This window comes from Giraffa tippelskirchi, chromosome 11 (assembly GCF_054371585.1).
Source record: "Giraffa tippelskirchi isolate mGirTip1 chromosome 11, T2T-mGirTip1v1.2.pri, whole genome shotgun sequence".
NCBI classification, from domain to species: Eukaryota; Metazoa; Chordata; class Mammalia; order Artiodactyla; family Giraffidae; genus Giraffa; species Giraffa tippelskirchi.
The window spans coordinates 102,456,500-102,478,085 of NC_137285.1; the positions used below are offsets into that span (position 1 = coordinate 102,456,500).

At 40.2% G+C, this 21,586-nt stretch overlaps 1 protein-coding gene and 1 long non-coding RNA gene across 25 annotated transcripts in view; one reads left to right on the forward strand and one right to left on the reverse strand.

The window, feature by feature from the left end:
- Window positions 1-21,586, reverse strand: part of SIK3 (SIK family kinase 3) — a 278,071-nt gene that overhangs the window by 55,028 nt on the left and 201,457 nt on the right. The window lies entirely within an intron of this gene.
- On the forward strand, window positions 820-5,809 carry LOC145527955 (uncharacterized). Its single transcript, XR_014070040.1, has 2 exons — window positions 820-4,471; window positions 5,074-5,809. It is a non-coding gene; the product is annotated as an uncharacterized LOC145527955 (long non-coding RNA).

The window sequence follows — 21,586 nt, forward strand, 5'->3', positions numbered from 1 at the left end:
TAAAAAAGAATGAGGGAGAATTCTTGCTGGCTTGGATCAGAAATGTCAAAGAAGCAAGGAAAGAAAAGCTTTTAGAATTTAAGTTTGATCAGTTAACCTTAATCCTAGAAAATCATATTTCCTTTCAATGAGATGGGCTTGTTCATCTTATTTTGGTTCAGTAGCAAGCTGGAATCAAGATTGCCGGGAGAAATATCAATAACCTCAGATATGCAGATGACACCACCACATGGCAGAAAGTGAAGAAGAACTAAAGAGCCTCTCTATGATAGTGAAAGAGGAGAGTGAAAAAGTTGGCTTAAAGCTCAACATTCAGAAAACTAAGATCATGGCATCTGGTCCCATCACTTCATGGCAAATAGATGGGGAAAAAGTGGCTGACTTTATTTTTTGGGGCTCCAAAATCACTGCAAATGGTGACTGCAGCCATGAAATTAAAAGACGCTTACTCCTTGGAAGGAAAGTTATGACCAACCTAGGCAGCATATTAAAAAGCAGAGACACTACTTTGTCAACAAAGGTCCATCTAGTCAAGGCTATGGTTTTTCCAGTAGTCATGTACAGATGTAAGAGTTGGACTATAAGGAAAGCCGAGCATCGAAGAATTAATGCTTTTGAACTGTGGTGTTGGAGAAGACTCTTGAGAGTCCCTTGGACTGCAAGGAGATCCAACTAGTCCATCCTAAAGGAGATCAGTCCTGGGAGTTCATTGGAAAGACTGATGTTGAAGCTGAAACTCCAAAACTTTGGCCACCTGATGCGAAGAGCTGACTCACTGGAAAAGACCCTGATGCTGGGAAAGATTGAAGGCAGAAGAAGAAGGGGATGACAGAGGATGAGATGGTTGGATGGCATCACTGACTCAACGGACATGAGTTTGGGTAAACTCCAGGAGTTGCTGACGGACAGGGAGGCCTGGCATGCTGCAGTTCATGGGGTTACAAAGAGTCGGACACGACTGAGAGACTGGACTGAACTGAACTGAAAGCTGCTCTTAATCATAATGTCTTTCAGTGTTTACTAAAGCTTTGTATTCTTAATGTCACCATCAGGGTCTCTAACCAAGTTCTTCCATGTCTTTCACTCCTGTATTTAACATGTATTTCTGGAACCGTTTAATCAGTAGAGCAATGTGTTGGTTCCTATGAAAGAACCGAATGCAGAAAAAGTATGTTCCTATGGACAGACTCAAAAAAGAAAGGAGAACTTAAGTTGAGTGGACTGGATCTGGAAAAGCACAGGGGGAATATAGAAAGGGTTTTTTCTAAGTGGTGGCTGGGGAAAAGCAGAGCAAAGGCAGATCACTTGGAACTAGCAAGCTAAGTTGAAGCAACAATAAAGAAACTACCCTAGGTATGATGTAAGGTTCACAGAGGTATACGGCAAGAAACAACATTACACAGCAGCAACAGGCCAGACTTCCCCGTGGTGCTGAAGGAGACTCTCGAGAGTCCCTTGGACAGCAAGGAGATCTAACCAGTCCATCTGAAAGAAATATCAACCCTGAATATTCACTGAAAGGATTGATGCTGAAGCTGAAGCTCCAATCCTTTGGCCATGTGATGCGAAGAGTCAATTCAATGGAAAAGACCCTGATGCTGGGAAAGACTGAAGGCAGGAGGAGAAGGGGACAACAGAAGACAAGATGGTTGGATGGCATCAACGACTCGATGGACATGGGTTTGAGCAAGCTCTGGAAGATGGTGAAGGATAGGAAAGCCTTGTGTGCTGCAGTCCATGAGGTCACAAAGAGTCAGACACCACTGAGCAACTGAACAACAAATTCAAAATGTGGTCTTTTGTGACTGGCTACTTTCAATTAGCATAATGCTTTCAAGGTTCATCCACATTGTAGCATCTATCGGTAGTTCATTCTTTTTTTTTAATTATGAGTGATATTCCATGGTATGAACATACCACGTTATGTATCCATTCATCAGGTGATGGATATTTAGATTGATTCTTTTGGTAGGAGGTACTACAAATAATGTTGCTATGAACATTAACATAACTTTTTTTGTGGATCTATGTTTTCATTTCTCTTATATATATACCTAGGAGTGGAATTGCTGGGTCATACAGAAACTGCATGGCTGCAACACTTTACATTCCCACCAACAATGTGCAAGAGTTCTAATTTCTCCACATCCTCCCTGACACTTATTACTATCTTTTTATATTTTTTAAATTACAGCTGTTCTGGGGGGTGGGGTATTTTACTATGATTTTAATTAGCATTTCCCTGATGGCTAATGATGCTGGGCATCATTTCATGTGCTAATTGGCCATTTGTGTATCTTCTTTGGACAAATACATATTCTTTGGACAAATACCTATTCAAATCTTTTGCCCATTTTTAGGTTGCATTATCTTTTTATTTCCCGAGCAGCATGCAAGATGTAAGATTTTAGTTCCCCGACCAGGGACTGAACCTTGTCCTCTGCTGTGGAAGCATGGAGTCTTAACCACTGGATCACCAGGGAAGTCCCTGGATTATTTTTTCATTATTAAGTTGTAAGAATTATTTATATTCTCTGGATACAATTCCATAGACATGATTTGCAAATATTTTCTCACATTCTGTGGATTATCTTTTCACTTTCTTGACAGTGTCCTTTGATGCACACAAGTTTTTTAATTTTGGTGTCCAATTTACCCAGATTTTCTTTTGTACTTACACTTTCAGTGTCATAACTAAGAAGTCACTACCTAACCCAAGGTCACAAAGATTCACCCCTATGTTTTCTTCTACAAGTAGTTACTTAGTTATAGTTATGCAATGAGCACCTGTGAACCCACCACCCAAATAAAAAACTGGTGTCTGAATAATTATTTATGTCAAATCATAAGCAGTATTCATTCCGTTTCCTATGTCCTCTTCCAACCATTGATTTTCAACCCTTTCAGCCACATCAGGATTACCAATGTATTTAGAGTGATCCACAAACTTCACCTCAGACCTACTGGATCTTCTGGAAATAATTTAGATATCTGAATGTAAACAAACAAACAAAATAAGTCTTCCTGAAAGAGTTGTTGCATAACTAAAACTCTTCCTGAAAAGGTTTGAGAACTCTTATGGCCATAAAATGGTTGGATGGCATCACCAACTCAATGGACATGAGTTTGAGCCAGCTCCAGGAGTTGGTGATAGGCAGGGAAGCCTGGCGTGCTTTAGTCCATGGGATAGCAAAGAGTCGGACACGACTGAGCAACTGAACTGAACTGATGGGCAGTGAGGAGTCACTGGGACTTCCAGTACAGGCAGATGTAGTAAAATTAACCTGAAAGCAAGACTAGATTAAGTATGAGGTGGGACTTCCCTGGTGGTCCAGTGATTAGGACTCCATGCTTCCAACGAAGGGGATGTGGGTGATCCCTGATCAAGGAACTGAGATTCCACATGCCACGTGGTGTAGCCTAAAAACTAAAAAAAATTATAAAAAACGTATGAGGAGAAGCAGAAGGCCTGTGAGAAAGCAGAAACAGTGAAAATGAGAAAGACAACTCAGAAATTATTTTGACAAAAGCCTGGACAGTACTTGAGGGGAGATAATACATAGGATAAAAAGGAGGGGAAGGTACAGAGTATTTGATTGGGGAAGAAAAAGATTTTTTAATTTAAAAAGGTGAGAAGTTTGGTTTAAGAAGGTGAGAAGAAATTCAAGTGGAGATGTTCTGACAAATTGAGGTGTAGTAATGAATGATACAAGGTTTTTGAAAGAATAAGTAGTGAAAAAGGAATGGCTGGGAGTTATGGCTTAGGACACCCATAGGTACTTCCTATGCTATAGGTACAGGAACAGAAAGAGGATGGAACAAAAGGGAGAGAGAGATATTTATAACAAGGGAGCTGAGAGAGGAGAAAAGCATGTCAAAGAAGGAAAAGGTGGTCTGCAGCAACCATACAATGTCATCCAAGTACTGTACAGGTACTTCTATCTGAGAGAAAACTATGATCACTATAAATATTTGAGACTAGAAATGGTACAACTTCCCCTCAGAGGTTGTGAGTTAATTTGTCTTAAAAGAAATGCTAAGTCATAGGAATGAACTATGAACATAACCCAGATTCATTCTGAATCATCTAGAATGTCACACTATGAATAAGATAAGGCATTTCTTACTAAGTTGGATGACAACCAATTAATAACTCTGAACTCGGAGTAAATTCATTCAGGGCACTGAGAAATGAGCAATGTGGGCCACGCAGTCGAGTAGCAAGGACTCTAGTGAGTCAGGCATCCTGGGCTGCCCTGGATCTGTCTCTCCCAGTGCTGCAGTTTTCCCATTTGTGCAGCTCCTGGAATTCAAAGGAATAAAGTAAACATATTTTTCAAGCGACTCTCCATCAAGTGCTGTGTTACAGAGTAAGTGTGTTGTGTTGTCTGTGTGTGCTCAGTCGAGCCTGACTCTTCACAACCCTATGGACTATAGCCCGCCAGGCTCCTCTGTCCTTGGGATTTTCCAGGTGAGAATACTGGAGTTGGTTGTCATCTCCTCCAGGGGATCTTCCTGACCCAGGGATTGAACCCTCATCTCCTGTGTCTCCTGCAGGCAGATTCTTTACCGTTGAGCCACTGGGATTAGATGAGCATTATTTTTAATTCACTTCTGGGAAAGTGAGGGTCATTAAGTATCATGTTCAAATTCAAAGGTTAAAAAAAAAAAGACTTACTGAGAACAAGGTTCAGCCTATAATGCCAGCCTGGATGCCCTCAAAGCCCACACTGTGCTTTTAGCATCATGCATGTTTATATTGAGGTAAATGTACATCTCAGAATTATTTTTATACTACTTCCAAATTCTCAGTTATATATACTACTTCTTTTCATTTTATTCTTGACTGCCAATCCCTTGCTATACTTACATATTTCCCAAAGGCATAAAACCCTTGAAACATACTGTTTCTCAACAAGTTGCTTTAAAAACAGTGCATTGAAAAGACAGTAGGCACTGTATAAAACTGGGGAAAGGATTAATTTTGCAATAAATGCCATAGGTACACCTGATTTTTCCTATGGGAAAAATTAAATGGGACACTTTCCTCATATATCCTTAAATCAATTCCAGGTAGATCAACTTAATACAAATGGTAAAACTACAAAGTTTTTTAAAATAAAGTAATAAAGGAGATTATAGCTTCAGGGGATGGAAGGATTTCTTAAACAAGAAACAAAAGGCACACATCATAAAGGAAAAGATATTAAATTTGGTTATATTAAAGTTATACTAAAATGTGTATTCATTGAAAGATATTTTAAAGAGAATGAAGTGAGAAATCAAGAAACAAAAGAAGCTAGTTGTAACACATAAAACAAAAGACTCATGTTCTTATTATTGAAACAAAAACTCCTATAAATCAGTAAGACAGACAACCCAGTAGAAACACGGGCAAAAGACCTTTTTTTAGCAGACACTTAAAAAAAGCCAAAAGACATAAAAGGAGTTCAATCTCACTATTAAGATGAAATTAAAAACTAAATCCACAATGAGATAATCATTACACACTCAGCGGTTTGGCAAATATTATAAAGTGTAATAATACCCAGCACTACACACTACTAAATATAAAGTGAATAGCTAATAGGGACCAACTGTATATAGCACAGGGAACTTGACTCAGGGTCCTGTAATGGGAAAATATGGGAAAAGAATCTTAAGAGGAGTGGATATGTGGATATGTATAGCTGATGCACTTTGCTGCATACCTGAAACTAGTTTAAACAACTACAGCTGTAAATCAGTCAGTGGAGTTGCTCAGTCACGTCTGACTCTTTGCGACCCCACAGACTGCAGCATGCCAGGCCTCCGTGTCCATCACCAATACCCGTAGTTTACTCAAACTCATGTCCATTGAGTCGGTGATGCCATCCAACCACCTCATCCTCTGTCATCCCCTTCTCCTCCCACCTTCAATATTTCCTAGCATCAGGGGCTTTTCAAATGAGTCAGTTCTTCACATCAGGTGGCCAAAATATTGGAGTTTCAGCTTCAGCATAAGTTCTTCCAATGAATATTCAGGACAGATACCCTTTAGGATGGACTGGTTGGATCTCCTTGCAGTCCAAGGGACTCTCACGAGTCTTCTCCAACACCACAGTTCAAAAGCATCAATTCTTCGGCGCTCAGCTTTCTTTATAGTCCAACTCTCACATCTATACGTGACTACCGGAAAAACCATTGCTTTGACTAGATGGACCTTTGTTAGCAAAGTAATGTCTCTGCTTTTTAATATGCTGTCTAGGTTGGTCATAACTTTTCTTCCAAGGAGTAAGCGTCTTTTAATTTCATGGCTGCAGTCACCATCTGCAGTGATTTTGGAGCCCCCCAAAATAAACTCTGTCACTGTTTCCCCATCTATCTGCCATGAAGTGATGGGACCAGGTGCCACAATCTTAAGTTTTCTAAATGTTGAATTTTAAGCCAACTTTTTCACTCTCCTCTTTCACTTTCATCATGAGGCTCTTTAGTTCCTCCTCGCTTTCTGCCATAAGGGTGGTGTCATCTGCGTATCCTTATTGCTATTTCTCCCAGCAATCTTGATTTCAGCTTGTGCTTCATCCAGCCCAGTGTTTCTTATGATGTACTCTGCAGATAAGTCAAATAAGCAGGGTGACAACATACAGCCTTGACGTACTCCTTTCCCTATTTGGAACCAGTCTGCTGTTCTATGTCCAGTTCTAATCGCTGTTTCCTGACCTGCATACAGATTTCTCAAGAGGCAGGTCAGGTGGTCTGGTATTCCCATCTCTTTCAGAATTTTCCAGAGTTTGTTGTGGTCCACACAGTCAAAGGTATTGGCATAGTCAATAAAGCAGAAGTAGATGTTTTTCTGGAACTCTTTTGCTTTTTTCGAAATTCCAATGGATGCTGGCAGTTTGATATCTGGTTCTTCTGTCTTTTCTAAATCCAGCTTGAACATCTGGAAGTTCACGGTTCACGTACTGTTGAAGCCTGGCTTGGAGAATTTTGAACATTACTTTACCATCATGTGAGATGAGTGCAATTGTGTAGTAGTTTGGGCATTCTTTGGCATTGCCTTTCTTTGGGATTGGAATGAAAAGTGACCTTTTCCAATCCTGTGGCCACTGCTGAATTTAACAAATTTGCTGGCATACTGAGTGCAGCACTCTCACAGCAACATTTTTTAGGATTTGAAATAGCTGAACTGGAATTCCATCACCTCCACTAGCTTTGTTCGTAGTCATGCTTCCTAAGGCCCACTTGACTTCGCATTCCAGGATGTCTGGCTCTAGGTGAGTGATCACACTATCGTGATTATCTGGGTAGTGAGTATCTTTTTTGTACAGTTCTTCTGTGTGTTCCTGCCACCTCTTCTTAATATCTTCTGCTTCTGTTAGGTCCATTACCATTTCTTTCCTTTATTGTGCCCATCTTTGCATGAAATGTTCCCTTGGTATCTCTAATTTTCTTGAAGAGATCTCTATGATCACTGATGAAGGCTTTCTTATCTCTTCTTGCTATTCTTTGGAACTCTGCATTCAAATGGGTATATCTTTCCTTTTCTCCTTTGCCTTTCGCTTCTCTCCTATTCACAGCTATTTGTAACACCTCCTCAGACAACCATTTGGCCTTTCTGCATTTCTTTTCCTTGGGGATGGTCTTGCTCCCTGCTTCGTGTACAATGTCTCGAACCTCCATTCATAGTTCCTCAGGCACTCTGTCCATCAGATCTAACCCCTTGAATCTACTTGTCACTTTCACTGTATAATCATAAGGGATTTGATTTAGGTCATACCTGAATGGTCTAATGGTTTTCCCTACTTTCTTCAGTTTAAGTCTGAATTTGGCAAGAAGGAGTTCATGGTCTGAGCCACAGTCAGCTCCTGGTCTTGTTTCTGCTGACTGTATGGAACTTCTCCATCTTTGGCTGCAAATATACAATCAGTCTGATTTCAGTATTGACCATCTGGTGATATCCATGTGTACAGTCTTCTCTTGTGTTGTTGGAAGAGGGTGTTTGCTATGACCAGTGTGTTCTCTTGGCAAAACTCTATCAGCCTTTGCCCTGTTTCATTCTGTACTCCAAGGCCAAATTTGCCTGTTACTCCAGGTATCTCTTTTTTTTTTTTTGTCAGGTATCTCTTGACTTCCTCCTTTTCCATTCCAGTCCCCTATAATGAAAAGGACATCTTTCTTGGGTGTTAGTTCTAGAAGGTCTTGTAAATCAACTATAGTTCAATTAAAAAAAAAAAAAGCCCAGTACTGGTGAGGATATGCAGGAACAGGAACTCACACAAACTGACAGACTGGTTCAGCAACACTCAGTGAAATCTGAAAACATTTATACAGTACAACCTGGCAACATTACTCCTCGGTCTAGACTCGTAGATGTTTAAAAATGCACACGGGATGTTTGCTGCTGCTAAGTTGCTTCAGTCATGTCCGACTCTGTGCGACCCCATAGACGGCTGCCCACCAGGCGCCCCCGTCCCTGGGATTCTCCAGGAAAGAACACTGGAGTGGGTTGCCATTTCCTTCTCCAATGCATCAAAGTGAAAAGTGAAAGTGAAGCTGCTCAGTCGTGTCTGACTCTTAGCGACCCCATGGACTGCAGCCCACCAGGCATGGGATGTTTAAGAGTGCAATATTCATTGCAAGAGTGCAACAGTAAGAGCTTCAAACTGAAAGCAATCCAAATATCCATCAGTGGATAACTAACTTGTGGTATACTTCTATCATGGACTACTAGATAGAAATAGAATAAATCCTAGCTATACAGACATGATAAATCTTGCAAACAGTGTTGTGTGAAATAAAACTCAAAGTCATATATTCAGCATGATTCCACTCACACATAGTTCAAAAACAAGCAAACTATATTAAGGATGGGCCCACTGCACATTACATTCAATATAAATGGCACCTCTTGGAACAAAACTTCTGAGAAATATATTGCACAGGTGGTAAAAACTACTTTTAAAAAAACTATCAAGCAAAGAAGTGATGAACATGAATATCAAGACAGAGATTACCCCATGGGGGAAGAATGAGGTTGTGACAGGAGGCCCAGCTAATTACATTATCTATTTTTTGACCTATGTGGTAATTTGCACAGGTGTTTGCTTTATAGTGATTCATTAAAGTATACACATGTGGTTAATGTACATGTCTGTTTATATACATGATATTTCATAATAAGCAAAGAAAAGAATAGGATCCTTTTATCCTCTACTTCTATTTTTTGCCCTTAGGGGCCATTTCACTGGGCTCTAAGCTCCATTATCCACATGGCTCAGGAGGGGAGGGATCAGGCTGTTTTTCTTACCTGAGTGTGAATCTCCAAGTCTTGAACTGTGAGCAGTAAATTTCTGTTGCTTATAAGCCACTTAGTCTGCAGTATTTTATTATTGCAGCCTGAATGGACTAAGACACATTACTTATAAATAGTTTAAAAATTCATTTTAAACATTTCTATCTACACTGTCACCAACTCCCTTAACTGGACAAGAGCTGCAAACAAAGAACAACACTAAAGAGATTTACATTTTCCTTCCATATGGCCAACTTTCCTTCCCCCCTGCATTTCCCCACTGGCAACCATAAATTTGTTTCCTACATCTGTAACTTTATTTCTGTTTTGTAAATAGGTTCATTTGTACATTTTTTTTTTTTTAGATTCCACATATAAGCAATATCATATGATACTTGGCTTTTCTCTGCCTGACATACTTCACTCAGTATGATAATCTGAAAGTCCATCCATGTTGCTGCAAATGACATTATTTCATTGCTTTTATGGCTGAGTAATATTCCATATCTTTTTTATCTTTTTTGTCCATTTCTTTAGCAACGGAAATTTAGGTTGCTTCCATGTCCTAGATACTGTAAATAGTGCTGTGTATTTTTTTTCTGAGGAAAAGGGGATGACAGAGGATGAGATGGTTGGATGGAATCACTGACTCAATGGACATGAGTTTGAGTAAATTCTGAGAGTTGGTGATAGACAGGGAGGCCTGGCATGCTGCAGTCTATGGGGTCACAAAGAGTTGGACATGACTGAGCGACTGAACTGAACTGATTTTTTTTTTTCTGACAATAACTTTTTAATTACTCAAGTCCAAGAGGTAAGAAGCCAGTGGATGGGCAGAGCCTAAGCATTTCTTTACCACCTCAAACACTTTGTATTCAGCCACTATCTTCTTTTAGCTTTCCAGAACTATCGTCCAATACGGCAGTGCTGTATGGCCCCAGTTCATGTCAGTCTGGGGGCATTCTAACCCAGGGCACAAGTGAAATAAATCACAGCGCCGCAGGCTCTGTTCACACAGTGCAGGATGGAGAGCATGGGGACATTAGACAGGGAGACGCACAAGCGGGGCAGTGTGCAGGGGATAAAAAACAACAACAGCAACAACAAAAGTAACACAGAAACTTAAGGCAAAGAAGAGAACACATTCAGTGCATGTTCCAAGGTTAAGTATATATATTTTGCAGTTTTGAAGGTGAAAGTCACTCAGTTGTATCTGACTCTTTTCTCCAGGCCAGAATACTGGAGTGGGTAGCCTTTCCCTTCTCCAAGGGATCTTCCCAACCCAGGGATTGAACCCAAGTCTCCAGTGCACTGACAAACGTCAAAGAAAGGAAGGGGGAATGGAAAAGAAAACCCTACCAGACTTTCTGTGCTCTCACAACAATATGGGAGAAATTAATTACAGTATACCTACTTGATACGCAATCACTAAAAATGACTATAGGGAGCAGCATAGGGAAAATGTTTGACATAGTATGAAAGATAAAAAGCACATTTAAAATGGTACATACAGTGATTACAACTGTAAAAAAACATGCATAGAAAAAAAATGCATTCAAAATGATAATGATAGTTTTAAGGTAGGATTCCAGTTTGAGAACTTAAAATCTTTTGTTGCTGTTTAAATTTCCTATAGTATGCTTATATTATTGCTTTAGTACTTCACATTAAAAATATTTTAGGGACTTCCCTGGTGGTTCTGTGGCTAAGACTCTGTGCTCCCAACGCAGCTGGTCCAGGTTCGATCCCTGGTTGAGGAACTAGATCCCACATGCAGCAGCTAAGAGTTTGTGTGCCACAACTAAGACCTGGCCCAGCCTAATAAATAAACAATATACTGAAAAAAAATTTTTTTTAATATAAAGCCTTTAATAATAAGAACTAAAACACGGTGCAGTTTTAGAAAATTCTCAGGTACAAAGACGCCATAAAGATACTTTCATGTCCCTTACTCTTTATTTACTAGCAACAGGAAGAAAATTAGGGCCTACAGATTCAATATTAGAATGATGAACATTCCAAAGAGTTACAGAAGGAAAGGGAGAAACAAGGGAAGAAACTGGTTCAAGTCAGTCTTCAGCCCCGAACAGAAGGGCGGAGCTGCTCTCTTCACTCGGCCTGTGGGCATTTACTTCTCCACTCCCAGGTGCCTCCGAACATAATCGGTTAAGTCTCTTTTCCAAGCCCCAAACACCCTGGTTGGTTAGCATTTGTCTGTAGGCTGGAATGGCACCTTACATCCCCTTCTCTTAATACAGAGCAGCAGACTTTAATTTGAACCATATGCCTGTCTTCTAGGGATGGTTTAAATGCCAGAGCTTTACTATCCAGTTTAAGACTTGAAATCCTTTGTTCTAGGCAAGATCAGGAGCCTGGGGCTATAAGGGGGAGTGATACTGTGGCCCTAAAAGGAAGTACATCATCAAAGGGGTGTGTCTGTGTGGTAAGGGGAAAGAGGGAACGGGTGGCACGAATTTAAAAATCAGGACAACTGACTGCAACAGGAAATTTTCTTATTTGGTGTAATAAGAGTAATGCCCCTGACTTCTTTTCTGGCTAACCAAGGAGAAACCCAAAGCAGGTGGAACAGAGCAGGGCTAGCCTGCAGCCAGTCCCAGATGGTGACAGTGTCTGTGAAGGTAGACGGCAGCACAGCTACAAGACAGCCAACGCCTCCAAGACTCACTCGTGCTTCATCTCATTCCCTCGCTGTGGGAAGTAAACAGCTTAGAAGTATGGGGCAGAGGAAAAAAGTAAAGTGGGAAAATAACTATCTATCCTGAATAAACAACCTCACCAGAAAATACTGGGACGAGATCCTTCATGTTTTAAAATCTGAAAGTTTCTGAAGACTCATAACCCCAACGCTGCACTGCAACTAGAGACAAAGACCAAGAACAGAAATAATTCTGGCCCTCGATTAACTTCTCAATGGACTAATAAGCACGGGGCAGGGGCCACAAGCTGTCAGGTGTACAAGCTAAAAATGACTTGAAGAACCAAAGATCAAGACCCGTGAAAGAACACTTTATAAACAGGATTCAGACTGTTACATGGACTACTAAGATAGAAGTGAAGTGAAGTGAAGTCGCTCAGTCGTGTCTGACTCTTTGCGACCCCGTGGGCTATAGCCTGCCAGGCTCCTCCATCCATGGGATTTTCCAGGCAAGAGTACTGGAGTGGGCTTCCATTTTCCTTCTCCACATGACACAAATAAGGTACTAATCTTGCTTTTCCTACACAACATTACTAGCCTAGGAATCATGTGACCCAAACGCTTCATTTGGAATTGAACACAAGAGTCAACTGTGCAGATCTCAGAATATTGGCAGTGACGAAAGATGAGTTTCAAAGTTCCCAGGAGCCTCCATATTCGTTTGCTCTTAAAAATGGGTCTTGGGAAGCCCTCGGTGTTTAGCAATCCCTCCAACCTCTGGCTGAACTTCCTAACTAGGAGCTAATAGAGAAGTAATGCCAAAAACTACTGACTCACAGCCTGGGCATTTATACTCAAGAGAAATTTCTTCATGGGAAAAAAAAAAATCAAGTAATCAGCTTCTGGAAGGGGGGTGGGTGTTGATTTAGTTTAAGAAACCAGAAAAGGTCAGAATTGAAGGAGGTGAGAGATAATTCTCAGGAGATTGAGAGAATACATGTACCTTCCTGGAACGTGTTAGAGAGCTATTAAAGGGCCACGTGGCCGCTTCTAGATCATATCACATATGAGGCTCCTCTGCACCCATCACTTAACCTTAGGAATCTCCTGACACTCTGCAACTTCCCAGCACTAGGTGTCTATGCAGTATGCTATCTCTGTGGAAAATTAAAGTTTAAAAACAAAAATGCTGGACCAGCATTACATGGGTATTTTCAATGAATGACATGCATTTTCCCTCAAAGCGTTAAAACATCTTAGCAGTTAGGAAAACTGAACTTGGCTATTTTTAAATGATATAACAAATGAACCCTCTCCACTCTATTTATTATAGATAGCACTACCCTTCTCATGAAAAACAACCCTCCCCCCACAAAACATATGGATGTGAGAGTTGAGAACTGGACCATAAAGAAGGCTGAGTGCTGCAGAATTGATGCTTTTGAACTATGGTGTTGGAGAAGACTCTTGAGAGTCCCTTGGACTGCAAGGAGATCCAATCAGTCAATCCTAAAGGAAATCAGTCCTGAATATTCACTGGAAGGACTGATGCTGAAGCTGAGACTCCAATACTTTGGCCACCTGATGCAGAGGACTGACTCATTTGAAAAGACCCTGATGCTGGGGAAGATTGAAGGCAGGAGGAGATGGCTGGATGGCATCACTGACTCAATGGACATGAGTTTGAGCAAGCTCCAGGAGACAGTGAAGGACAGGGAAGCCTGGCATGCTGCAGTCTATGGGGTCACAAAGAGTCGAACACAACTGAGTGACTAAACAACAACAATAACCCCACAAAACATAAGATCTTTTCATCAAACTCTAGTACTGAGTAGACGTGTAGAGGAAAGAGTTGTACTGAGACACTTTCTGTAAGACCTACAAACAATATTCATTGGAATTCCTGGAAACATTTATGCATACTATTATAGTCATAATTCTAAATCATATCACTTAGAAAAATAGAAGTCTAATCATTCAATCAGGTAAGTTTCTAATACTGATAGGTGAGCACACTATACAAATTTTTAGCGCCTTTTACAGACCATAATGAATTAAGGTCCCCTTAGATTCTCAACGAAAACTAAAGATACCAAATAGGAATATAGTATATAGGTACAAAAATAATATTTTCCAAATTAAAAGTTAAGATATATGATCTGATACACAGAAAGCTACTTTTGGAGAAAAGTTAGTATGATCACCTATAAGATTGTAAATTGTCACCTAGAAACTAAGTAGAATGGATTGGGAGTTTGGGATTAGTATTAGATGCACACTATTATATATAGGATGGATAAACAATAAACCATGTTGTAAAGTAACCATCTTCCAATAAAAAAATAAAAGTTCACTATAACATTATTCAAGAAAAATTGTTTTCCCCATTTAACAAATGAGTCACTAATTTATTTAAATTATGTAAAAAAAGTATTTATCTAAAATTGATACATTTAGTTTGGAAGTCATCTATACACTGAGATTGTGCACATATGTGCACTCAGTTGTGTCCAACTCTTTGCAACCCCATGGACTATACCTACCAGGCTCCTTTGTCCATGGGGTTTCCCAGGCAAGAATCCTGGAGTGGGTTTCCATTTTCTTCTCCAGGGGATCTTCCTGAGAGGAATCGAACCTGTGTCTCTTGTGTCTCCTCCACTGGCAAATGGATTTGACTACTGTACCACCTGGGAAGCTCCATATGTTGAGATTATAAATTGAGATTACAAATGGTCAAAAACTTTTCATGATCTTGTATTCAGAATGCTTACATTTTTGAACCTAAAAAATAAACCCTCTTATCTAAATTATTTCCATATTTTGTTTTTAAATGGTAAAATGGATAAGCAATTTAGCACTTCTTTGCAAATAATACACAATAATGTGGGCAGTCTTTATTCCCAATAAAACAAACTAGATATTATATGTGTCCGTGTGTGTATATATATAAAAAGTTTAGCTTTTGAATACCTAGAAACATCTATAAAAGATCTGAGATCAATGAAGATAATCCATGAATTTGGCAAGGTTTGTCCTGAGACATTGTAGAATTACCATTTCCATCCTCATTAATTAAATTTTTAACATAAATGTTTCTTGTGCTTTATACTATCCAATAGCCCATGTAAGTCTAACAAAGTTTGATGAAAAATCACACACTGGTCAACACTATCAAGGGTCACCAACCACTTCAACTGAGCAATAACCGTGATGATTGAGTTACAAGCAGGCTCCTTAGCTCCTGGCCAGCAGGTGGACTCACTTGCTTTACTGTCAAAGGCTCTCAAACCATTCCATTTAAGAGTTGGGAGATCTAAATCACTACCCCATTTATTTACCACTAATGGTGGCTCAGACAGTAAAGAATCTGCCTGCAATGTAGGATACCTAGGTTCGATCCCTGGGTTGGGAAGATTCCCTGCTGAAGGGAATGGCAACCCATTCCAGTACTCTTCCTGGAGAATTCCATGGACAGAGGAGTCTGGTGAGCTACAGTCAACGGAGTCCTGAAGAGTTGGACGTGACTGAGCGTCTAACACACACACACAATTATCCCCCAAATGAATGACTTGAAATTAATAGCAGTTTGTGTAAGAGGAACCTAAAGTTGGGGAAGAAATTCTTTATTCTCCATTTCTCAAACTGGTTCATGTCTGCATATTCTAGGCATAACGCTGAAGTATGCCAAGAGTTATGTGAAACTATGAGCCAAATAAAATACATCTTCTGAGATTATCAATATTTTCCCTATGTTAAATAAAGGTGAATAATTTTAATATTGAAAGAAATGTAGATATGACATTGAGGAGGATACAAAATGTGCATGAATTTAACGATAAAGCATCTGATTTATAAAGTGAACAATTCCAGACTATGTAACCAGCCCCCAACTTGCCCTCCAGCCTGTGTGAGTTCATCTCCCTCTGTGTTGGGAAAACCGCTGGGAAAATCTGAGAGGTGATGCTTTGTACAGACAGCATAGCTATTGTTAATGAGACACCATAAACAGAAAATTGGTTTTGATCCTAGCAAGATACAATCACTTTTCAACATCAAGACCTCACACTTATAACCCAGAACTATGACTGACAAAATCTGCTCACTTAAATTTTACCTTCACAGAGTTTTTTTCACAAATCCACTATGTGTACCTAAAACACCTTTTGAATGAAAGTATGTTAATAATTCATTGTGAAGTTCCAGTCTTAGGAATATGATTCAGAAGAGAGAATTCCCCAAACTGCATTTTCCCAAGGGTCAATATACATGACGGTTGCTTAGCCCTGCTAGTTGAGAGTCCTCACCATTTCAGGGTGTGAGTACCATTAGGACCCAAATTTGGGAAAGTTACATGGCCTCTCTGAGTCTCAATTTACTCCCTGTCAACCAGGGAGGTGTACTAAAAGATTATAGAAATAAAGGGTGTTAGTATCATGACATAAAATTTGGGACTAATATGATGAATATTGCATAACTACTTTTTCTGACCCCTCAGGGATATTCTCAATCACCAGACTATGGAAGGGGTCTCAGAAACCAAGGTTTCCAACCTTTTTTTTTCTGTAGGACTGTATATCAGTATATTCATACTGGGGGTGAAAGGTCAATGAAGCTATTACCAAATGTTTTCATTTCTCACTTTTAAAAAATGATGTAGTCTAGATCTCACTGCATTAAAGGTCAAAAATTTCCACAGTACCTTAAATCCATGCACTGTGGAAATTCTTTCCAAAATATTGGCTTTGCTGTAGCTGAACTTCAGATCTTTGCTGTCTACTGATTGCCAACTAAAACAATAACACCGGAGTGGAAACCATCTCATGGAGACCATTCTGGGAGTCGACATTTAAAGAAAAAAGTTTCCAACTTCCTTAGGTTAAAAAAAAAAAAGTTTCCACAATTTTCAAAACATTCTCATAGCGTCTGAGTATTTCAAATAACTTTGCTTCATGGAATAAGCCAGCTACATTTAGGCAATCTTTAATAAATCTAGAAGTTTCTCTACTTTGTTTCTAGGGACAAGAATTAAAATTACTTTCAAACGGCAGTGTATCAACTGTTAAAAATAAGGCAACAGCAGTTTTCTTTGATAGCTTAATATAATCCATCAATAAGGAAATCTGATTTCTCTATTTCTAAACAAACACTGACTGCAAGTTCCCTCTTCCTGGCCCAGTTATATGCCTGGTTACCCAGTCCCAGAAACTCTTCCTTGCTTGCATCTCTTGTGTTTGTTGCCCCTTTCTTCCTTCCCAGGTCCACTACCACCACCTGTATGCGGAATCTCACCATTTCACAGGCCTTCCCCACCACCACCCCCCATTCAACAAACACTTATTGAGCACCTGCTATGTTAGACCATTGAGGAACACATAATAGAAACGAGTGTGGGAACTCCCCTGTTTACAGGCTAGTGGAGGAAATACACAAGTGCATGGATCTCTCCTGGAAAAGGCAGATATCTGATGTGGCACCTTACAGGCGAGGGATGATTAGATGAAGCTACATCCCATTGCTCCAACATGAGCCTTCGCTTCCTCTTAAAATTTTATTTATTTTTCAGAGTACACTTTTACAGTGCTTTACGATGTTGTGTTAGTTTCTGCTGCACAGCAACATGAATGGGCTGTATGCATTTCACAGGCTTTGAACTGATCTTCCTATTGCCTTCCTGTCTCCTCTCCCCACTCTCACTTTTTTTCCCTTATCCACCCTGAGTCTGATTTATTAAGCCTAGAAGTCAAACAATCTTGCAATCCAGTTAAATACCCCCTCTCCCCACGTTCTCAGGCACGCCTGCCCTCCTCGAGCCTTCCCTCTCGCCAAGCTTTTCTGCAGACATGCTGTGTGCATCCTACTGCTATTCACGCTGCTCCAGCTCAGGTTCCCACTGTAACCAAAATAAACCCCCCAATCCTCACCATGTGCAGAGCGCCCCGTGTGAACTGGCCCGTGCCAGCTCTCTCACTTCATCCTTCCTCTCCCCACCTTATTTATCATCTCCAGCCATGCCAACCTGTCTCTTATCCCCTAAACGTGTTACAGTCACCTCACTCAGGCCTTTGCCTTGCTCTTCCTTCTGTTTGGAAGGCTGTGCCTGTCCTGGTTATCCTCCCACAAGTCATTTTACCACTTTCACAAGTCCTTATGAGAACTTTTTTATTTATTAAAAAAATTTTTTTTGGCTGGGTCTCGCGGTATGTGGGATCTCAGTTTCTAACCAGGGATCAACCAAGCCCCCTCCCGGCTGCACTGGCATTGTGGAGTTTTAACCACTGGGCCACCACGGAAGTCCTATGAGAGCTCATTTGTTCATGTGTTTACTGTCTATCTTCTGCCATCAGAATGTTAGTTCCAAGGGACTATTTTACCTGCTGCTGTCTCCCCAAGGTCTGCACACAGCATGTGCTTTATTAACATTTGCTGATCCTACTGGCGTTCTCTCCTGGACACCTATCCTTAAAGAAGTCTGCTCATCCTTTAAGACTCACCTCAAGGGCTATATTCTCAAAAGGATGATTCTGTCCTCATCACTGCTGTGTGAAGTTCAGACCCACAAAGTTATTGAGCACCTACTGAAGAACAGGTACAGGCAAGGCAGTGGGAGTGAGACAGTAAACAGGATCTGCTGACAGTCCCTGTGGCAGTTGTTATCTAATGGAATTTTGCAAACTGAGGTGGTTTCTTCATCCTCTGAACTCTGTGGTAATTGGACTATACAATTAACGTGATAATGAATCACAAAATGCTTTGTAACATCTCTCGCTAGTGTATCAAGCTGTAATTTGGTAGCTGTGGACCATGCTGTCACCCAGGGATATGAGGATGTGCCGAGGGAGCCATGCCGTGCCTCCCCCATCTTGCATCTGCTCCTCTGTTCCTCTGTGGTCCTCACACATCTGAGGCAAGAAAAGAGAAAGATCAGAGACCAAGAAATCTATTCTTTTCCCAGCGATGAACTCTATACAAGAAAGGGGTTTGCATGAGTGCTCTTTAAAAGAAATTCAAAGTTTTAGCAAGTTAAAGGTCTTTTGGGAACTCTAGTTTTCTAAACAAGCTATACTTGTATGCCAAATATGAAATTAAGTGATATGTGTAAAAATGCCTTGCAAAGTACTTTTTATATGTGCTTGTCTTCAGTCCCTTAGTTATGTCCAACTCTGCAACCCCAAGGACTGTAGCCTGCCAGGTCCTTCTGTCCACGGACTTCTCCAGGCAAGAATACTGGAGTGGGTTGCCATTCCCTTTTCCAAGGGATCTTCCCAATCTAGGGATCAAACCCACATCTCTTGCCACTGAGTCACTGGGAAAGTCCACTTTCTATATACATAAAGCATAATATCAATGTTGTCTATACATGTGCTGCCCAAATAAGACTGTAAATTCTTGAGGGTAGGAGTATGTTCTCAGCCTTCTTTTCTCTGTTCCATAATAGTGGAGCATAAAGCCTTTGTTAAGAACCGTGAAGATTTTAGATATCCACTAAAAATTCTTAGACTTGGCAGTTCTGTCTTTCAGAAATAAAATTCTTTATTCTGAAAACAATCAATGCTTATTCTGGATTGCCAATGATAGAAACATCTTTAAATAATCCTACAGAAGAAAGGTTTGAGACCAGCATTAAGAAGAAGCCTTTTTAAATTCTAAAACCAGAAAGACAACAAAGTATTCACCCGGGCTTCATTCTCTCTAGAACTATCGTAGAACAAAAATTCATAGCTAAGAGTTTAATCACAAAAACTCTTAAACCATGGACTGATGTTGAATCTTTTAATGCCTGTAACTGAAATTTACCTCTCGTGTCCAGGAAACACATTCTGTTGAAGAGGGCAAATATGGGCTTTTACACTTACTAGATTTTTATAGTAGTACCAAGAGTATTACATGTAAACTGTCACATTACTTCATAGAAAAAGTAAACAAATTCATGCAAACACAAACATCCCTAGAACAACTTATTCATCTATTTTTGAACAGGATACATGACCTTTTCATCAAAACCACTAGGTATAAATACTGGACATGTGGGCACAGGGTGGGAAGGGGAGGGTGGGACCAACTGGGAGAGTAGCGATGACATATATACACTACCACAGGCAGATATATGTCACCATGGGTAGGACAGATAACTATTGGGAAGCAGCTGTAACGTACAGGGAGCTCAGCTCTTTGATGACCTAGAGGGGTGGAATGAGGGGGTGGGAGGGAGATTCAAGAGGGAGGGGATATATGTATGCAAATGGCTGATTCACTTCCTTGTATAGCAGTAACTAACATAACACTGTAAAGCAATTATATTCCAATAAAAAAAATAAACCACTACATAAATATTGACACAAGGAAAACAAACTCCTTAGATTTCCTAATCTGAATTTTTACTAATTCCATGTTAATTTGCTACTATAACATATATGATTCTTTTTAAATGAGGTGCCTAAGACTAACAATATTTTAAATAAAACAAACAAAAAAATCCTCCTTTCTTTCTCATGTGTTTCTTTTTATATCGTAGTTCTTTCTTACCAAGATTTACAATAATCTGTCAAAAAGACTATTGAAAAGATCAAGGATCTGAAAGTTACTTTGGGCTTTGAGAATAAAAACTGATTTCATTACTTATCTGACTGTGTCCCGTCACAACCATTCAACATACCTCTGCAAAACTAGTCATGCTGTGGTCAGCTTCAATTAGAAGCATTGCTCCCTCTGGTCCACTGAACTCAGAGCAGGCTTGGGAGATGAGAATGGGCGTTCTACCTAATTCATGTGTAGGAAGAGAAGCTTAGGCAATGACTGAGAAACTGAGTAATGACAGCACGTAGGAAAGAATGCAAAGACGGCGTCCGGTAACTGTAGAAGAGCATAAAGCCACAAGTGCTCATTTCTTCTCTGCTTTGAGGTGAAAACAAACAGTGAAAACATAGACTTTAGGTGAATGAAGTAAAAATCCTGCCAAAATAGATGTGTTAATACACAGAGAGCCCAAAGCTGAATGCCAGCGTCCCTAGGAGTCTATAATTCACATCAGGAAGTAGAAACTCATATTGTGACTACATGGGTTTAACAAAGAAAGCTTTAAAAAAAAATCTCCTTATCCAAATATTTGTCAGTAGAGACTCTAAATTCAGTTGTCACCAATCCCTGCTTTAACACCTGGTTTTTCAATGCAAAAATTAAAAGCCATACAAATTGCCCCTGGGTGTGTGTGTGTGTGTGTGTGTGTGTGTGTGTGTGTGTGTGTGTGTGTGTGTGTGTGTGTGTGTGTGTGTGTGTGTGTGTGTGTGTGTGTGTGTGTGTGTGTGTGTGTGTGTGTGTGTGTGTGTGTGCGCGCGCGCTAGTCACACAGTTGTGTCCAACTCTCTGTGATCCCAGGGACTGGGGCCTGCCAGACTCCTCTGTCCATGGAATTCTCAGGCAAGAATACCGGAGTGGGTTGCCATTTCCTTCTCCAGGGCAAATTGCCCTTAACTAAACCAAAATGGTTCTAAATTCAAAATCAAGAACAAAAAAGCGTAACAATTTTTTTCTTGGTCTTTGGTCAATGAAGGTAGAGTAAGACTGTAGCAGAAAACCTGGGCCTTTTTTTAACTCACTACCTTAATTACCAATCCAAAGAGCCCTACGATGACATTTGTGGCTGGCTGAATAACAGC